We start from the raw sequence: 20661 nt of genomic DNA on the forward strand, positions 1-20661 counted from the left end.
ATCATATGGTTTCACTTACTTGTGGAGCATAAGGAATAACACAGAAGACATTGGGAGAAGGAGAGGAGAATGAGTTGGGGGAAATCAGAGGGGAAGAGAAACCATGAGAGACTGTGAGCTCTGAGAAACAAACTGGGTTTTGGAGGGGAGAGGAGTGGGGGATTGGGTGAGCCTGGTGGTGGGTATTAAGGAGGGCACGTATCACATGGAGCACTGGGTGTGGTGCATAAACAATGAATCTTGGAACACTGAAAAAATTAAATTAAAAAAAAATAGAACAGATGAAAAGCACAGTTAGTCCTCAAAAAAGAAAAGAAATCCTCAGTCTCTAAACTACTAATGCATTCATTCATTCAACACAAACCTACTGAACACCTGCTTTGTGCCAAGCAATGTTCTTTGTGCTGGGAAAACATGAGTGAACAGCAGGACAAAAATTGTCTGCCTTCATCAAGTTTATACTTGTAATGGGAAGGGAAAGACCATTAGCAATGCAAATATATTTAGAAGATGACAAGTGAGGTGCCTGGGTGGCTCAGTCAGTTAAGCATTTGCTTTCTGCTCAGGTCATGATCCCAGGGTCCTGGGATCAAGCCCTAATTAAGTTGGGCTCCCTGCTCAATGAGGAGCCTGCTTTTCCTTTTTCCTCTACTGTTCCCCCTGCTTGTGCTCTCTTGCTCTCTCTGTCAAATAAATAAATAAAATCTTTTCAAAAAAAGAAGATGACGGGCGCCTGGATGGCTCAGTGGGTTAAGCCGCTGCCTTCGGCTCAGGTCATGATCTCAGGGTCCTGGGATCGAGTCCCACATTGGGCTCTCTGCTCAGCAGGGAGCCTGCTTCCTCCTCTCCTCTCTCTGCCTGCCTCTCTGCCTACTTGTGATCTCTCTCTCTGTCAAATAAATAAATAAAAAATCTTAAAAAAAAAAAAAGAAGATGACAAGTGTATGAAAAATTATCAAGGAAGGCAGTCAGGTGCGCTGAGGGTAGAAGTGGGAGGAATTTAAAGGAGAGTGGTCAAAGTCGGCTTACACATTAAGTGATGCTGAGGCAGATAAAGTGAAAACAGAGCACATGGGAGTAGTAGGAGAAGAAGTTGAAGAGATAATGTGTTGTATATTTCAGTTGCCTCTCTAGATATAATTCCCACTGTTCTTCTTCCTGATATATTCCCCTAACTTACAGACTACATTGTATTAACTGTTCCTTCCACCTGGAATGTTTTTGTTCAATGATTTTTACATGGCTGATGGCCTCACATCCAGGCCCTTGCTCAAACATAACTTCTTCAGAGCATTCCTCCAACTCTGGTCACTCTCTCTCATAACTCTTTTTAATGGGTTTTGTTGTCTTTTATCCAAACACCCTATTTTGTGTTCATATTGTTGATTGTAGGGGATAGTTTTTATTCTCCTACTGGAATATAAGTTATGTAAGATCAAGTGTCTTTATTTTTCTAGTTTCCCCCATACCCGGACACATGTCTGAGACTAGCAGATCATGAATGAATGAATGAATAGAAACATGTTGTTAACCAAGACTGTTATTTCACTCTGCATCCAATATGTATTATGCCTTTTATATCCTTTAAATTGGTAATATAATATCTTCATAGTAAATAGAGAGATAAAATCACTTTTTAAGTAAAGCTCAACAAGGTTCATTATGTTTACATCTCACACACACTGTCAGAATTAAGTCATTCTCACATTAAATTCAACTAAACATTTTGGATTCGATACATACATACTGTTAGAAACGTGGGCACATTTAAAAATATAATTATATGTGTATATTGGATGTATACTAAATTTACTTAAAATTGTATTAGAACTACCAAGAAGTGGTTGTATGACTTTAACATTTCAGACATTAAAATATTTAATATTTTAGGGGGCACCTGGGTGGCTCAGTGGATTAAGCCACTGCCTTCAGCTCAGGTCATGATCTCAGGGTCCTGGGATCGAGCCCCAGGTCGAGCTTTCTGCGCAGCAGGAAGCCTGCTTCCCCCTCTCTCTCTGCCTGCCTCTCTGCTTACTTGTGATCTCTCTCTCTGTGTCAAATGAATAAATAAAATCTTTTAAAAATTTTAATATTTTAATCTAGGTGTGATTTAAGTCACATTTGCTGCAATAAACAACTTCATTAGATAAATGTTTGTATGTCAGTATGAATAATGAATATTTATTATGTGCCATCTAGTGTATGAAACAGTTTAGAATTATTTTACCTAATCCTTGCAAAGATCCATTGAGGTAGGTACTGTCATTTTCCAGTTGCATGGAAACATGCAAACATGTTTCTCTGGAAACAGAGACTTAGTAAGGTGATCTGCTTGAGGTTACAGGTCTATTAGGTGGTAGATTTGGAATTTGACTCCAGGTTTCTCTGTCTTTAGGCTTACACAGTACCCTTCTTTAATAAGTTTATTAGTCATAAATGACTCCATCCCTCATCCCCTTTGCCATTAAATAAAAAATGCTTTTTTCTGTTGTTTTTAATACAGCTTTAAGCACTTTACTAGCCCGTCCCTCCTCCTATCTATCTGATACTTTCCTCTCATACGCTAACATAGTAATATTTTTAGCCAATTAGGATTTAAAAGCCATTGATCATACTTTTGCTGTTCCTTACCAGTCTCATGCCCACTTTCCCACTATTATCCAGCATATATTTCATGAGTCATTACTAATATCACTCCCTTAAATACATCCTCGACACCTTTGCTTGCCTCCCTTCCCCCCTCCCTCTGTCTCTCTGTCTCTCTCTCTTTCTTTCAGTGCTCACCTAATAAAGCCCAGTGCTTGTTAAATAATACTCTTGGGCTGGACTATACCTGCAGCCATACAGTTAAACTCATGCTAGAGAAAAGCACACGACCACTTTGACTGCTGTCATCTCTAATTCACAGTCACTAACACCAAGTTGCCTCTAAGTAAAGTCATGCAGTTTTACTACATTTATCTATTCCTTTCATCCTTCCACTCTTCTAGTAGTCCATCATATACTTTCTTCTTTCTTCTCAAATTTCTAATTCTTCTACCATCCTCACTCTAAGAAGAAGACTTTAATTCCTCTTTCACTTAGGAAGTAAGAGCATCCAAGAGATTTTTCACCAGGCTTCCATGAATGCATCTACCAAAATTATCAGAGGCTACTTTATCTTCCATATTGTTACTGTCCCTAAATCATCTATGCTCTTCTCTTAGTTCTTTATTGGTACACAGGATCTCATTGCCTCCTGACCAGTTTTTTTTCTTAAAATGAACTGTAGATACTTTCTGCCTCCATATAGTCTCCAGTGACTTCATGTCTTTATCACTCCATGAAAAATACTCACCTGTGACTTCCACATTGTTAAATTTAATTTTTTCTCATGTTGCTCAACAATGATTAAAATGTAGAAGCACAGTTGAGCCCTCTTTCTTTTCTTTCTTTCTTTTTTTTTTAAATTTATTTACTTATTTAGAGAGAGAGAGAAAGAGCACAAGCAGGGTGAAGGGCAGAAGGAGAAGCAGACTCCCTGCTGAGCAGGGCGGCTGATATGGGACTTGGTCCTTAGACTTGAGGATAATGACCTGAGTCAAAGGCAGACGCTTAATGAACTGAGCCACCCAGGCTCCCCTTGAGCTTTCTTTCTTCTATGTACTTGGCTTTGAGACAACTACTCTATTTCACTTCTCCTCCTACTTCACTCACCAGTTACACTTTCTTGGTTTCCTCCCAAACTTTAAACATTGGAATGACCCAAGACTTAGTCTTTGGATCTCCTCTTCCTTTGTCCATATATATTCTTTTGATGACCTGATCTAAATCCAAGATTTTCAATATCATCTTTATCCTGATGCAAGCATACTTATTCTCTACGCCAGGACTTCTCTCCTAAACTACAGGTACGTGCAATGGTCTCCTTAGCATGTCTACTTGGATTTCATATATCCATCTCAAATTTAACTAATACATAAATAAACTCATGCTTTCCTCTACTGTGAAATGCTTTTCAGTATTTCCCATCTCAGTAAGAGAACTCCATCCTTTTAGTTCATTAATCCAAACATTTAGAATCATCTGTCTGTCCCCCCTTTTTTATAATATATCAGCAAATTCTGTTGGCTCTTTTTTTTAAAATTTGTCTAGTTCTTACATCTTTTATTATTATTTACCAGCCACCATCATCTTTTACTTAGATTACCTGATAATATTCCTTATGATTTTTCTGACTCCAGTCTCTTCTATTTTGTTAGTAAAGGTCCTGAAAGGAAATTAATGTCACACTCCAATTTGGAATTTGGGGAGAGTTTAACAAAAGAGCTGTTTACCAAGTTATTGACATAGTTTGAGAAAAGCAATAGAAAAAGTTGCAGTGGTTGTGGGCTAGTAATAGAAAGGAGCTGTTAACACATCTAGGTTTAAAGGGTTTAGGAGGAGGAGCAATTACCAGAACTGTGGGAGCACTATAACAAGGTTTACAGCTTTAAGAAGTGTTGGGGAAATATAATTTAAAACAAGATTTCCTGAGTCACCTGGGTGGCTCAGTCATTTAAGCATCTGCAGGTCATGATCTCAGGCTTATGAGATAGAGCCCTACTAGCGGTGGATCCTGCTTGGTATTCTCTCTCCCTCTCTTTTTGCCCCTCCCCCATCTCTAGGGGGAAAAAAAATCTGACAACCCAGAAATCCTCTTGACAAAAGTAGAAAACAAAACGGTTTTACTATTGAATAAGCATTAAACTAGAATTTGATGTGCATCACAGGCAATCTGCTAAATGATTGCAAAGAAAGGCATAAATCTCATCCCTGTGTAGCCAGACACAATCCATTACATACATATTCTCAGTATAAACAATAACTAGTCCTCAGCTAAGGGTGTGTGATACCACTATTTGTTCCAAGTAGTTCATCCTCAATTTACCTGGTATTTAGAATAATCATCTGTATTGATTAATTGGCTTTACACAAAGGAAACATAAACTTCTTATATCTTTATAACAGGAAATAGTTTTGCAACTTGTAGCAAAGTGCCTACTGAAGTTAGGCTCCTACTCTCCCATAGAAACCAGGAGGTAGGGGAACTGTCTTCCTTGATTACATTCAAAAGAATGGCTCAGAGGTCCTTGAGAAAGACATGCCTGGCAAGAGCCTTATTTAGCTCCTAAAAAGATTTACATACATTTTGGAGACAGAAAAATAACTTAAAAGTTTCTAAAGTAAATACTCTAAGAAAGGGAGAGGAGAGAAGTCTCTTCTCTTATTTTCAGCAGGGAGAATTAAGCCTCTTATTTTCTATTTGCCTTTACAGTATCAGGATAGAGTAAACCCACAGTGACTTGGTAGAAAAGCCAGAAAAATAGGCTTTTACTCTTCTTATAATTTCTAGATCTCCTATCAGTCCCTTCCATCAGTGTCTTAGCCTGGGTTTTCTAAAAGTAAAGACTGAAACAATTACTCATGCAGGTATATTTAGTAGGTAACAGTGAGTGTGAAGGAGGAATAGGAAAGAATGAAATAAGATGTAAAGTCAGTACAATTATGGATTACTGAGTGTTTCCCCCCAGAGACAGCTGAAGTTGATCCTTCTTAGAACTTCTCAGGAATGTAAAGAAGGACTTTAGATGCGTTAACCAAAGATTATCAGGGAAAAGCATTCATCCATCTTGTCCTATCCCCTGTTGTTTGAGATTAGTCCAGGGGCATTAAAGATAAGTGAGTCAAAATCTTTAGGTGAGTGTTCAGCTGCAGCTGAAAAGGAGAATGCAAGGCTGAAATTAAAGAGTATATGATGCACCTATATTGGGCATATCCAACTAGAAGCTGGAAGAAAGGAAGTCAGTTGATATCACTCATATTAAGTAACCTCCTAGGTTATGAAGTAGGGGGACAAGAATGGAGAATAAATCTGGAGGCACAAGTGGAAGATCTTCAGTACACCCTTTTATTTTTTTAAAAGATTTTATTTATTTGATAGAGAGAGAACACAGTAGGCAGAGCAGTAGACAGAGGGAGAGGGGGAAGCAGGCTCCTGACTGAGCAGGGAGCCCATGAGTCTCAAAGCCAGGACCCTGGGATCATGACCTGCACCAAAGGCAGATGTTTAACTGACTGAGCCACCTATGTGCCCCCAGGACACCTCCTTTAAAGACTACTCTCAAAACTGTAGCCAGAATGATCCTTTTAAAACCTAATGAAGTCTGATTGTCATTTCTCTGGCCAAAACCCTGCCTATTTGCCATCCTCCACTTTATATTTTTTGCACATTACAAATTTAAATCAAGTTTGTTAAGGAAGCATATAGGTTGTCAGTTGGTAATACATAGAGAATAATTGCACTGTGCTAAACTGAAATACTGTATAAATATTTGAAGCATGAATATTACACTGAAAAAGTGTATTTGAGCATAGAATTAAGCTGTTGTTACTATGTAGTTTTATATCTTTGAAAGCATGAGAGTATTAATCAGCTCTGGAATGCTAGATTAAGCAGATATTAAATAGTAAAAAAAAGAAAAGAGAGAACAATCTTAAGTGAAAACTAATAGAATCTGTGATGTCTTCTTATTGGTAACATTTACCTTGACTGTGAGTGACATTTTAAAAAATTATTATTCACTTGTTTAAAGACAGTATATAGTCCTTTAATTTTGAATCTTTGTTTAATACCATGTTCTAACTATGAATGGTTATTTTCAAATTCTTCTAGAAATATCTACTGTATAAAACAATTTTTTTATTCATTCTATAGATATTTGTGCATCACTGATAGATAATAGGATTTCAAATATACAAAGATGGAATATAATTCCATCTCTCAGTGAGCTCTCAGTATAGTGTGTATATATATATATAGACACACAGTCTATATATAGTCTATATATATGTGTCTATATATAGACTGTGTGTCTATATATATATACACACTATACTGAGAGCTCACTGAGAGATGTAATATAGTGTGTATATATATAGAGAGAGAGACACACACACAGTCTATATATACAGACTATATATAGACTATAGACTGTGTGTCTCTATATATATGTGTCTATATATATATAGTGTCTATATATAGTCTATATAGACTGTGTGTGTGTATATAAATATATACACAAACTATACTGAGAGTTCACTGAGAGATGGAATTACATATATAGACTATATATAGACTGTGTGTGTGTGTGTGTGTGTGTATAGTATGTGTAGTCTAATAGCTGTTAAAATGCAGGTATAAACTAGTGTGATAGAAATACACAGGGCAAAAAATCTAATTCATTCTTTTTTATTCTAATTCATTCTTACGGAATAAATTCTAGAACTCCCATATTGCTTCCCAAATGAGATAATTTATTCACATGGATCTTGAAAGTCTAGTAGGATATAGCAGAAGGACAGGTGAATACATAAGCACAGGGATTTTAGAGATAATGGTTTAATGTACTATTGGTATAGCAGAATATTGAAAATTTAGAAAAGCTAATGATGGAAATGAGAACAAGCAGACAGTAGGAGTCATATTATATGAGCTTTAGTTACTCCCTTGAAGAGTTTACTCTTTATCCAGAAGATGATGATTAGCTCCTGAAGGCTTTTCAGCAGGGCACTAATAATGCCATATTTAACCTTAAAAGAAAAAAAAAAAGTTTTCCTAACATAAAATACGTGTCAGACTACAAAGCAACTGGTGCTAGGAAGATCAATTAGAAAGTGATTGCCATCTTTAGAAGGAGAGATCTAAGTGCCTGAATTAAATGTCTGGCTATGAAAAGGTAAAAGAGTGAAGAACTTCTTGAGCTAATAGGTAAATAGGTAAAATAGGTAAAGATCTATAATATTTGGTAAATCCAGCAAACTGGCAATCTAGGAAATTCCCTTTCTTCCAACTTAGGTGGATGGATCCATTGGCATTCTTTTTTTCTTTTTTTTTTCCCCAATTAAAAAAATTTTTTTTAATTTTTTATTTTTTATAAACATATATTTTTATCCCCCTGCGTACAGGTATGTGAATTGCCAGGTTTACACACTTCACAGCACTCACCATAGCACATACCCTCCCCAATGTCCATAAACCCCACCCCCCTTCTCCCAACCCTCCTCCCTCCAGCAACCCTCAGTTTGTTTTGTGAGATTAAGAGTCACTTATGGTTTGTCTCCCTCCCTATCCCATCTTGTTTCATTTATTCTTCTCCTACCCCCTTAACCCCCCATATTGCATCTCCACTTCCTCATATCAGGGAGATCATATGATAGTTGTCTTTCTCTGCTTATTTCGCTAGCATGATACCCTCTAGTTCCATCCACATCGTCGTCTCAAATGGCAAGATTTCATTGTGATGGCTGCATAGTGTTCCATTGTGTATATATACCACATCTTCTTGATCCATTCAACCTTTGATGGACATCTAGGTTCTGTCCATAGTTCGGCTATTGTGGACATTGCTGCTATAAACATTCGGGTGCATGTGCCCCTTCAGATCATTACGTTTGTATCTTTAGGGTAAATACCCAGTAGTGCTATTGCTGTGTCCTAAGATAGTTCTATTTTTCAACATTTTGAGGAACCTCCATGTTGTTTTCCAGAGTGGTTGCACCAGCTTACATTCCTACCAACAGTGTAGGAGGGTTCCCCTTTCTCCGCATCCTCGCCAGCATCTGTCGTTTTCTGACTTGTTAATTTTAGCCATTCTGACTGGTGTGAGGTGATATCTCATTGTGGTTTTGATTTGTATTTCCGTGATGCTGAGTGATATGGAGCACTTTTTCATGTGTCTGTTGGCCATCTGGATGTCTTCTTTGCAGAAATGTCTGTTCATGTGTCTGCCCATTTCTTCATTGGATTATTTGTTCTTTGGGTGTTCAGTTTGCTAAGTTCTTTATAGATTTTGGACACTAGCCCTTTATCTGATATGTCGTTTGCAAATATCTTCTCCCCATTCTGTCAGTTGTCTTTTGGTTTTGTTAACTGTTTCCTTTGCTGTGCAAAAGCTTTTGATCTTGGTAAAATCCCAATAGTTCATTTTTGCCCTTGCTTCCCTTGCAGGAAAAAATGTCCATTGGCATTCTTAAATATAAGGATGTGTTTTTATTTGGATTAGGTAAGAAAGCTGAGAGACAAGCTAGAGCTTCAGTTATCTATCACCACTGTAGAATAAATCTTTTAGTGGCACAAATGAACCACTATTCTTTTATGGTCATGGTTTCTCTGGGTGAGGAATTCAGAAGGACATAGCAGGAATGGCTTATGTCTGTGGCCCTGGAGGGAAGATTTGAAAGTCTTGGGTGATTAGAATATCTGGAATCATCTGGAGCAATCCCCTCCCAGGGCACTTTCATATGTTTATAAAATTTATTGAGGACGAAAGAGCAGTGTTTGTTTTCACAGATTATAACACTGATATTCACCATTTTGAGAACTAAAACAAATTTTATAACTCTCTTTATTTAAAATAGTTATAATAAGCTCTTAAATTGATATCATCTATAACTCTTTAAATAAAAAGCTTAGTTTCCAACAGAAAAAAATGTGAAAAGAGTGGCTTTGTTTTACATTTTCATAAAACCTTTCAATTTCAGACTTAATAGAAAACAGTTTCTCACATCTGCTATGTCCATGCTACAATATGTTGTTTTAATTGAAGAATTTAAGAAAATTTGACCTTACACATATGTAAAGTTGGATAAGGGGGGAGTATTTTAATAGCCTCTTCAGATAATTGAGAATATTTTCCTTCAGTACTGACCAAAACTGGGCAAGAGGTATTTTCTTCAAGTTCAGTTGCACTGTGGAATCTGAGACTACATCAGTGAACTTTTTGTTGTTGTTGTTATTATTTTTTTTTTATTTTTTATTTTTTATAAACATATATTTTTATCCCCAGGGGTACAGGTCTGTGAATCACCAGGTTTACACACTTCACAGCATCAGTGAACTTTTTGCACGGTGTTACATTAAAATCCATTGTTATATATTGTACTTTGAATGGATCTTTTACCTTTGAATGATTTTGATACTTTGCTCAGGTCTTAAGAAAAATATGGCGTCATTGAGCTGTGCAGCTCTTGCAAATGTGGATACATTTCCTTATAAAAATAAAAAATGACATTTATTAAAATCATCACCTATATCATCAGAAAAGTCTCAGGAAGCTATTAAGCTGAGAGGGCCAGATAAAAACTCAAAATTTATCAGTGACAATCAGTACTGTCAATGTGTTCTTGGAAATGCTTTTTTCCTTTTTTGAGAAAATATTTTTCAGAAACCTAATCATGAGTAACCATAGTTTTTTCAGTCATTCTTCCGTGGAAAACGGTGCTCCGTGGAAGAAGCACATAGTTCAGCCCACAGCTCAGTCACACAAGTGCTATTCCTTGAGACAGGTATCACAGTTTAGTATGTATATTTTCCATTTTATCGCATAGAATATTAAAAAGATGTGTACTAAATGGTTGTGATATGATATAATTAATATTTCTTCTGCATCACCATAGATATTCTTAAGTGAAAATGACTTTTTTTTTTTTTTTTTTTTTTTTTTTGCCCTGTTAATGTATGGTGGTGAAGAATTTGGAGTATTAGTGGTGTGACACTTCTGCCTTGATTCATGCTAAGACGTCAGAGAGTCTTTGTGCCACTTTAAATGTCAACACCATACAAAAGGCAGACATGTGTTAGCTTTTTAAAGAAATAGTTTTGAGCCCACAGATTCCTTGAAAGAATCTCCGCAGCTCTTAAGAGGTCCATGGACTAAACTTTGCGGACCACTGATCTTCTTTGACATTATTGAGCGCAATGATTTGAAGACTTGCTCAGCTGAGGTGATTGACTGGTATGTCTCGACTTGGCTTCTCCACAGAGCTGGCTTTCCTTGTAGCATTACAACTCCAGAGGAGTTGGACAGTTTAAATAGAATCAGTTAATGTTACAACAAGCAAGGCAGAAGTTAATGGCCTTTTCTGATTTAACCTCTTCAGTGACATAGCATAATTTTTATCATAACCTATTGTTTAAGTAACCTGTTGTCACAAGCTCAAGGGGAAGAAGCATATACTTTCACTTTTCCATGGGACAAAGAACTTACAGCCGTGTTTTAAAATTTCCATAGACTGATTTTGGCCATAAATTATTTACATTCCTCTAAAGACCTCTAACAAAATCTTATCCCATCAGAAAATCAAGTTCAAGATGCAGAATCTTATCTAAATCAGGTGTAGGTGCAGATGAGGTTTGGTTCTTTAGTCTGATGCCTCTTGATTTAAAAACTGACACCCTATAGGGAATAGTTCTCTGTTCCATGATGACCTTGCACACAATAAAATGTCAGATATAGGATAGTATTAAAAAAATTAACTAAATTTGAAGGTCAATTTGGCTTTATTAAAGGATTCATGAATCAGGCAGCATTCCATTTAGTAAGTAGAGTGGAGCTCTAGGCAAGTTGTACAAAATGAAAGGTTTTTTATAGGAAAAAGGGTAGGACAGTTAAGTCATTAGCAAAAGAAAAGGATTTTTTTTCCAGCAAGATTTCTTTTCCTTCCAGGAGAGAGCAGATAGTCTGATTATGCAGATTACCTCCTCTGCCTTTGGGGGAATGGAGAGGGTGCAAGTGGTAGACTCACTCATCCAAAAATACCGGACTGACTAGTGAGGACTACATTTGGAGGGGAGGGGTGTTGAAATGGCAGTTCTCTTCTGTATTAAGCCCCAGTTTGGGGGCTCAACTTAAGTGATGCCATTTTAGGCCTGTGGTTTTCTTTTTAACACTAGCATAATTGATATTTCAATTTAAAAAAAGGAGAAATGATGGGCGCCTGGGTAGCTCAGTGGGTTAGGCCTCTGCCTTCAGCTCAGGTCATGATACCGGGGTGCTGGGAACGAGCTCAGCATCGGGCTCTCTGCTCGGCAGGGAGCCTGCTTCTCCCTTTCTCTCTGCCTGCCTCTCTGCCTACTTGTGATCTCTGTCTGTCAAATAAATAAATAAAATCTTTAAATAAATAAATAAATAAATAAAGGAGAAATGAGAGGCACACAACAGTCACTCATCATTAATAATGCTGAAACTTGACGGTGTTCTCTCAGCAGTTCCTTGATTAGGGTCTCTTAATGCTCCACTGCTACTACTCTTCTGCCCACTACACTTTTATCATCAGTTAATCTTTCCTTTCCCACAGGAAGTGGCCTATATTTGTAGCTGGTTAGTTTTCTCAGCCTTTTTTTTCCCCATAGAAATTTTGGGGTTCAAAGGCTTCTTTTTATTTTATTTTATTCACAAGTTTGGCTTTTCAGCTATTTAATAATTGATAATTAAATGGAATTATCAAGTCTGTACCACTAAATGCAATACTAGACCCTCTATTTATTGAGTGCTTAATATGTGATGGCAATGTTAGCCAATACAATATAGTATTTAATAGGTTGGGCATGGCTCCTGACCTCGGAAGAGTAGAATCTAGTTTGACAGCTTCCATCTTTGAGAATCAGGCCATGAAAGAAAACTACAGTTTTCTGCAGAACATAGATCAGAAGAATAGATCTATTCTGGAAAGTCAAAGAAGGTCTCCTTAACGAGGTGACACTTAAGCTCAGCTCTGAAGGATGAGTAAATATTGACGTTGAAATGTTCACTGATTTAAAAAAAAAATGTTTGCTAATACATGAAAAAATTCACAACATCATTACTTGTCAGGAAGCTGCAAAATGAAACAGTGTGTGGGACGCCTGGGTGGCTCAGTCAGTTAAGTGCTTGACTCTTAGATTCAGCTCAGGTCATGATCTCGGGGTTGTTAGATCAAGCCCGGAGTTGGGGCTCTGCACTGGGTGTGGAGCCTGCTAAACAGTCTCTCTCTCCCTTTTCCTCTGCCCTTCCCTCTCCCTCCCCCATTCACACTCTCTTTCCTTCTCTCTCTCTTTCAATCAATCAATCAATAAATAAATAAATAAATGTCGCAGTGCAATACCAATACACAATGACAGCAATAAAAATCACTGCACCAATGCCAAGTGTTGGTGAGGATAGAGAGTAGCTAGACTTACATTCACTGCTGTGATTATAAACTGTTAAAACCCCTTTCAAAAACTCTTTGGTGGTTATCTTCTTAAGTGAACTTTCATACACCTAATGACCCAAAAATTCCTATTTTAGGTAAAAGCCCAACAGAAATGCCTATATATGTTTACCATGCAAAACAATGTTCAGAGAAGAACTATTTGTTAATTTTCTAAACTTGAAACTACCCAAAGGTACATTGATGATAGAAAGGATAATGACAATGGGTTACATTTTTTATAATGTGTTGTTATAAAGAAAAATGAATTACAAGCACATTTGAAAATATGCTTGAGATTTACAAACACAATGAAAGAAGCCCATTAAATAGTACATTCTGTATGATTCCGTTTGAATAAAGTTCAAAAACAAGAAAAACCACAAAAAACTCATGATCTGTTCCTGTATTGGTGCAATATACACTCGGGCATTAAACTGATGCCTTCTGATAGCTCAGCATGGCATTTTAATTTTTTGATATAAGCCTAAAAAAACCCCAAAACTGTATGCCTTTATCGTCATCTCACACATCGAGCAAATGTAGAAAGGAAAGATTTTCTTCTCTTTGCATTATAGAAGTAGTCATTACTATAATTTCATCCTTATACAACTGAATCTGTATGCAGCAGTATTGCCATGATGCTATTGGTAAGCACACATATGATCACATGAGTGATTATTCCTCATCATTTGATCTCTTCCATAAAAAGAATAAAAGTTACTGTTGAAATAAATAAGAATAAGGAACACGGCTTCTGGTTATGGGCCTAGATTAAATATTTAACAAGGTTCCATTGGAAGCCTGCATTTTCAGGGATTTATTGTTCTGATATAAAATTCACTGGGATTAAACTAGGCAGAGAGCAACTTATTTTCTAAATCTAGTTTAAATTGGTTCGCTTGTTTTATGTTATGAGAGTTTAAAGGGAAAAAAATAAAAACATAGTATTTCTTTTCTTCCATTATATCTGAGCTTCTTTTACTCAGAACCTGTCTGAATTTAAAAAGTAAAAATAATAATAAATTAAAAAGGTAGGTTTATAGACATGCATTTCATGATGGAAAACAAGAGAATGAGATAAGTTTCTGGTAATTGGATGCGTTTTCAACTAACTGTATTGACTTCTTTTTCACCAAGAATTGTGTGCCATGTGTAAACAGGGGCTTATTGTGATATAGAGTATTTAGTACCGTTTCCGCTCTCCATCAATTGATTTTTATCTCCACGAGTGGGTTGATTGATCTTTCTTTTTTAGCGTATTTGCAACTCCTGGCTTTTAATTTGGCTTAGCAATAGAAAAGATATTTGTAATAGTATGGATTTTTTTTTTGTTTTGCTCAGAAATTTAACACTTCTATACAGTGTCCTGTTTAACTAATTCCAATAGCTCTGAACTTAAAAAAAAAAAAACACACACACACACAATTTCCTCCCTTCATTTTTAATAAAAACTATAAAGTAGGCAGGACAACTAAAGAGCATTTTGACATTGTTATTATCTATAAAACAAAGGAGTAAATACAGGAGAATCAAAAATATGATTAGAGTGTGTATAGACTTGTCACCAATTCTCACTATCTAGACCAAGGTGCTCACTATGATATTTGGAAGTGTAAATGTACTATATAATAATAATTTCTTATACAGTAACAAGTGTATGAAGCTCAATAGGCCCGGAAATTTTATCAGAAAAGGAAATTAGAAAAGCTGAAATAGATTGAATATAATGGTGGATTACTTGAGAAGAGAAGGAAAAAGAGTGAAGGAATCAAGCTCATATTAAAAGTTTGAGTTCAAATACTCATTAAGATAGTAGTAAAAAGTCATATAGAAAAAGAAAAGAAGCAGACCTCCAGATGAGGAAGGAGATGGTGGGTGGAATTAGTTGGACAGAAAGACTATCCTGTGTAGCCAACATGTAGTTGGAAAACTGGGAATGAAACTTGGGAGAAGTCCAAGACTGAAGACAAAGAGTTAGAGGTCACCTGTGCAGAAGTGACATTAGATAAGCTGGCCCAGGACCTGAGAGAATCAATTACAGAGAAGAGCATTAAAGGAACTTATTCATTCTCGGATGTCTTGTGTTAAACATTGAGAGAAGGAAGGAGGAAAAACTAAAAAAGTTAGTCAATAAGTTTATCGAAGAATAAGGGAGAGTTGAGAAAACAAAATTTTGTTCAAGTGTGTGGTACCATAAGTCTGTAAGGTAGGCTGGCATAGATATGTGGAACATATCTGTACAACAGATTCTGCTAGGTGATGCCTAAAACAGAATGATGAAAACAGATTGTCCCTTATTTAAAGAAGCTTATAATGACAAAAAGAATTACAAAATAAAGATTTTCTAGATATAATTTCTTCATAGAACTCATTTGATGAAGACCACATTAGAAGAGATAGCAGGGGAAATACTAGATTTGAAAATGAGAGAGGATTTACTTTTTTTAAATGCATCGTTTGTAAACCTATTTTCCTTATAGCAGATGTGAATTTCATATACAATTTCCTGAGTCAAAGCTTTTTTCCATTTGGCTTTAGGGGAGATAATTGAATGCAAAGATCAGCTGAACTCTGGAGGCAATTAGCATCTGATTTAAATTTAGTCTTCCGTGGAGTTTGGGTGATTAGACTACCACTTAGCAGGGAATATATCCATCAGATATCCAGGGGGCAAGCACACCTGTTATCACTACAGCTGGTTTGCAAATGTCACTGCTGCTTCATATAAATAAAGCAATGAAATGGATAAACAGCATTTGAGAAGTTTATTATGATGTCATTGTAGGGTGTTTTAATGATTTGCAGATTTCTTCTGAAATTAATACAGTATATTTGTTAAAATGACATAGTAACATTTAAAGAAAACACGCTCAGCAAGTAATTGAGTCATTATGGAATGTAACATTCATGTACAAATTAAAATGTTTTTCCTTATTATGAGTGTAAAACCTTTGTCTTACAGAAAATGAGTGAGCAGGCTGGAAAATGAACAATACAAATGAACAGTTGGATGTTACTCATAAAAACGATGCCAAAAAATATAGAAAATTTATTTCTTTTAAAAAACACATAATAGTAGGGCACCTGGGTGACCCAGTCAGTTAAATGTCTGCCTACAACTCAGATCATGATGTTCTGGGATGGAACCCAAGTCAGGCTCTCTGCTCAGGAGGGAGTCTACTTCTCCTTTTCCCTTGCCCTCTGCATCCCCCCCCCCACTTCACTCATGCTCTCTCTCTCTCAAATAATTAAATTAAAATATTTTAAAAAACAACAGATAGTAGTAAATTCAAAAGACAAGGTAAAAAAACTATATTTTTCATCTTCTTTTGTTATAGTTGAATTATAATAGGGTATAATGTGTGCAACAAATGTTTCCTATAAAGGCCAAGGGAAATGTTTTTTAAAGTCACCATTTCTTTAAAGATTTATTTACTTATTTGAGAGAGAGAGGGAGAGAGGTAACATGCACAAATGGATAGAGAGACAGAGGTAAAAGGAGAGCATCTCAAGCTGACTTCCCACTGAGCATGGAGCCCAGGCAGGGCTTGAGCTCCTGACCTTGACATCTTGATATCATGACCCAAACAGAAACCAAGAGCTGGACTTTCAATCTATTGAGCCACCCAGGTGCCCCTAAAACCACCTTTTCTTTTCTTTCTTTCTTTCTTTTTTTTTTTTTTAAGATTTTATTTATTGGGGCACCTGGGTGGCTCAGTGGATTAAAGCCTCTGCCTTCGGCTCAGGACATGATCTCAGGGTCCTGGGATCGAGCCCTGCATCGGGCTCTCTGCTCAGCAGGGAGCTTGCTTCCCTTCCTCTCTCTCTGCCTGCCTCTCTGCCTACTTGTGATCTCTGTCTGTCAAATAAATAAATAAAATCTTAAAAAAAAAAAAAGATTTTATTTATTTATTTGACAGAGAGAGAGAGCGCGCACGCACAAATAGGAGGAGTGGCAGGCATGCAGAGGGAGAAGGAGAAAGCAGGCTCCCTGATAAACAGGGATTCCAATGATGCAGGAATCAATCCCAGGACTCTGGGATCATGACCTGAGCTGAAGGCAGACATTTAACTGACCCACCCAGGCTCCCCTAAAACCACCTTTTCATAGAATGTGGAGGAAAGCTGTTGATAAACAACAACGATAAGATTATCATCAAATAGATAGAACATGTATTCAGCATAGGTTGTTATGAACTATTTTGTGTGTACTGTACTATCTCTGTAGAGTCTATTTAAGACATTAAATTATGGTAATATGATAAAGTAGAAATAAATAAAAGAGCATATAAAACTTTTTATTTAAAATTGTCATAACGTTAAGACAGATGCAAATAGTATATTATAAAAGGTCCCTCACACGTGGCTTCTCTTAACACAAGACCAATAAGAAATGACATATCAGGGTACATGATGCAAGGCAGAAGGGTAAAATTGAGTGTTAAAGCAAAAATGCACTGGACAATGTTAAATAAGCAAAGAAAACTTGATTTAAAGTTGTTGTAAAGAGGAGTGAGACTAGAACTCAGTCTAAATGCAACTCGGCTAAAACAAAGTCTGTAGGGTTTTTAAGAGCTTCAGTGAGATGAAGACCATAGACCATTTGTGTTTGCCAATAGAGTTTATCCAAAGGAAAAGTAAACGTTCTCTTATCTTTATGACAAGAGATAATTCAATAACTTGAAGCAATAAGCTCTGCAGAATTTAGTCTCCTACTATCCCACAAACTGAGAAATAGATGTTATCTTCCTTGACAATTACATTGAAAATAGATGATGGTTTCCAGGTTCTTAAGAAAGACATCCCTGGGCCATAAAACCGGTAAGAGGTGTTAAAAAAGATTTGCATCTTAAAAGGGTAGAGAGGATTTATAATTACAAATTTTCTAAAGTAAATGCTCTAAGGAAAGAGAAGTCAGAAACCTAGAGTCTGGAAGAAGCCTGTGTATGTGTTCATGAAGCTAAGGGGAACATTATAAGGCCTTTTTGGTTATCAGGAACCCACATTCATAAGGACCCAGCACCTCAGATGTTCCTAAAGTGAACATTTCTTGAATGAAGGAATGAATCAAAAATCAGGAAATTGATTCAGTGTTGCTGCTATTACATAAAGTTGTGTTTATCACCCTTTTTCCATATTATGACACACATAGAAAGCGCTAATATTTGAATGTATCTTTGGATTAAGTCAGCTCAGAGTCACATAAGACCTACTAAACCCAACTCAACTGAGTTACACAGTTACACCCCTACAAATTCTTTCAAAAGATTAGGGTAGTGAAAGGGGTTTTTTTTGTTTGTTTGTTTGTTCATTTAATTTAAAAAGGTAATGGTTGGAAAGATGAAAGTTGATATCCTCAGGTTTAGTCCAACTTCTAAGAGGCAGTGAAATCCTTAAGCAGCCAGAGTACCAGGGTTAAGAAGGTTGCCTCACCATCCAGAATTTATAACTAGATCCTACACTTAACAGAGGGGAATACAATTTATGTAGTACAACCAGGGAAAAGTGTTTCCAAAACTGATGAATTTTTCTATCCCACTAGATGTTTAGATGCAGGATTAATTTTCCCTTTCCCTTTTATCACTAGGGTCATTGGAAAATGTCTTTGACTATAGCATGATACTGGGATGAAATGACTGATACCTGAATTCACCAGTTCATATGTGATTGAACTTTCAGTGAGAATGCCCAAGAGGTATTCCTCAACATTCCTTACTTAGAGGATAAGAGTAGAGGTGACTTCGCAAGTTAATGGAAACAACACGTTATTTTCCTCATCCCTATTACTCCTTTGTAAGTAGAATGATGCCTCAACTGTCCATCTTATTACTGGTCCTCACGTTTCTTCCTCTAGTCTGGCTTCTTCCTATCGATCCAGACACCTCTTCTCATTCTCTCTTGGTACACACTATCTGTTCCACCTACACATAGATCCCCAGCATACACTTACACACAGTCTTCATCCCTAGGCTTTGTCTTTTCTGAAACATTTTGCCCTTTCCTTCAGCCTATCCAAATGTCAACCGTAACTCAACACCTGGACTGACTTCCTTCATGAAGCTTTTTTTCATTGTTCCATCTTTCACTGATCTCTCTTCTTCAGTGTTTTTTGGCTGTTACTGCCTATAGAACTTTTTTTAGCATTTCATCCAATATTGATACAAGGCAGACTATGATGTTCCATAGGTTCAGGTTTGTCTACAGAATGAGATTATTTTTTTGGAAGACTTTAGTATTTCTTTGTCTTTCTTCTCATCACAGGATTTTGATGCATACCTTTTGAATTAAAAACAAATAAGAAAAAATGAATGACATCACAATAGATTTACTTTAATAAAATTGAGCAATAATAGCTCTCTGATGAATAGTCTTAAACTTAAATAAAATGGTCTTTCTGTTCAGTAAGGGCTACATTAATATACCAGCTGTGTCCAAACAGATACAGTTGATATGTAGTTTAATTAGGTACCCTGATTAGTAAAATAAAATCTAGATCGCCAAATCAAGTGTAACTATGTAATAGTAATTTAATAAGCCTAATTAATATTCCATGAAGATATAAACAAAATTTCTTCCTCTTCACCATTTATCCATTTGTTATGTGAAATTATTCTGTTCTTCCTATTAATGTGAGTTATGTTCTTTCCTTTGTTGGCAAGGATGTCAGATGCCTAACTGTAAATTTAGGGGTGGGACCTCTGACTACTGTGCATCCAAGATGCTCAGAAGAATGAGATATAAAGGGATAGACAAGTCTGCCTATTTCCTCACCTCTTTCAATGACTGAGTTTCAAAGCCAAGTTTCACTCCCTGAATCCAATGACCTGTAAATATGTTTTGAGGGTTGAAAATTAATCCATATCTCATATCTTACTGTAGTTTTTATCCATATTAAACCCACTGTGAATTGGTATATCTGTTATTCTCCTTTTAAAATTAATTTCAAATTATATATCATCTATCCACACTGTAGCTTTTAAAGAAAATCATTTTTTAATTATGCTAGATTAATGATTGCAATATTTCCTGGTTAAGAATTTCATTTACTCCAAATGGAAATTAAATTATATGTTAAAATGAACAGCTTGTGTTTTATAGAGAATAGGAGTCTGAGTTTGGTAACATTAGTCTTTGGGATATAGTGAAAGGCCTTATAACAAACACTGAATATTAAAATGTGCTCTTATTAAGATCACTATTATTACTGTTTTTACCATCAATATGGCATCTAAAAAGCTCCCTAATAAATTTGTAAATTGTTACTTTCCATAATAGTAATGAATGTGCTCTTAAACATTCCTGAATTTTGCTATTTTTCAGTTGGAATAGAAATACTCTAAAAGAAATATTCCTTTGATTATTCTTGTTCAAACTGAGACTGTATCTGAATATACTGAAACCAGAGTCACTTGAAGATAAATTGTCAGTTTCTTTTGGTAGAAAACAAAGATGTCATAACCAAGTTTTCTTAAACTTGTATCTTACTGATTCATAACTGCACCTGGAAGATTTGGATCCATGTGTTCCTGCTGTGAGGAATGAATATTATGTATTTTGTTAATGTTGTTGATGTGATTTTATTGTCATTTAATAGATACAGCTTCAAAGTGTCTTGCTACAAAATACTGT

Source organism: Mustela putorius, unplaced genomic scaffold (genome assembly GCF_011764305.1).
Source record: "Mustela putorius furo isolate JIRA1106 unplaced genomic scaffold, ASM1176430v1.1 tig00003845_pilon_pilon_pilon, whole genome shotgun sequence".
In the NCBI taxonomy this organism is placed as follows: domain Eukaryota; kingdom Metazoa; phylum Chordata; class Mammalia; order Carnivora; family Mustelidae; genus Mustela; species Mustela putorius.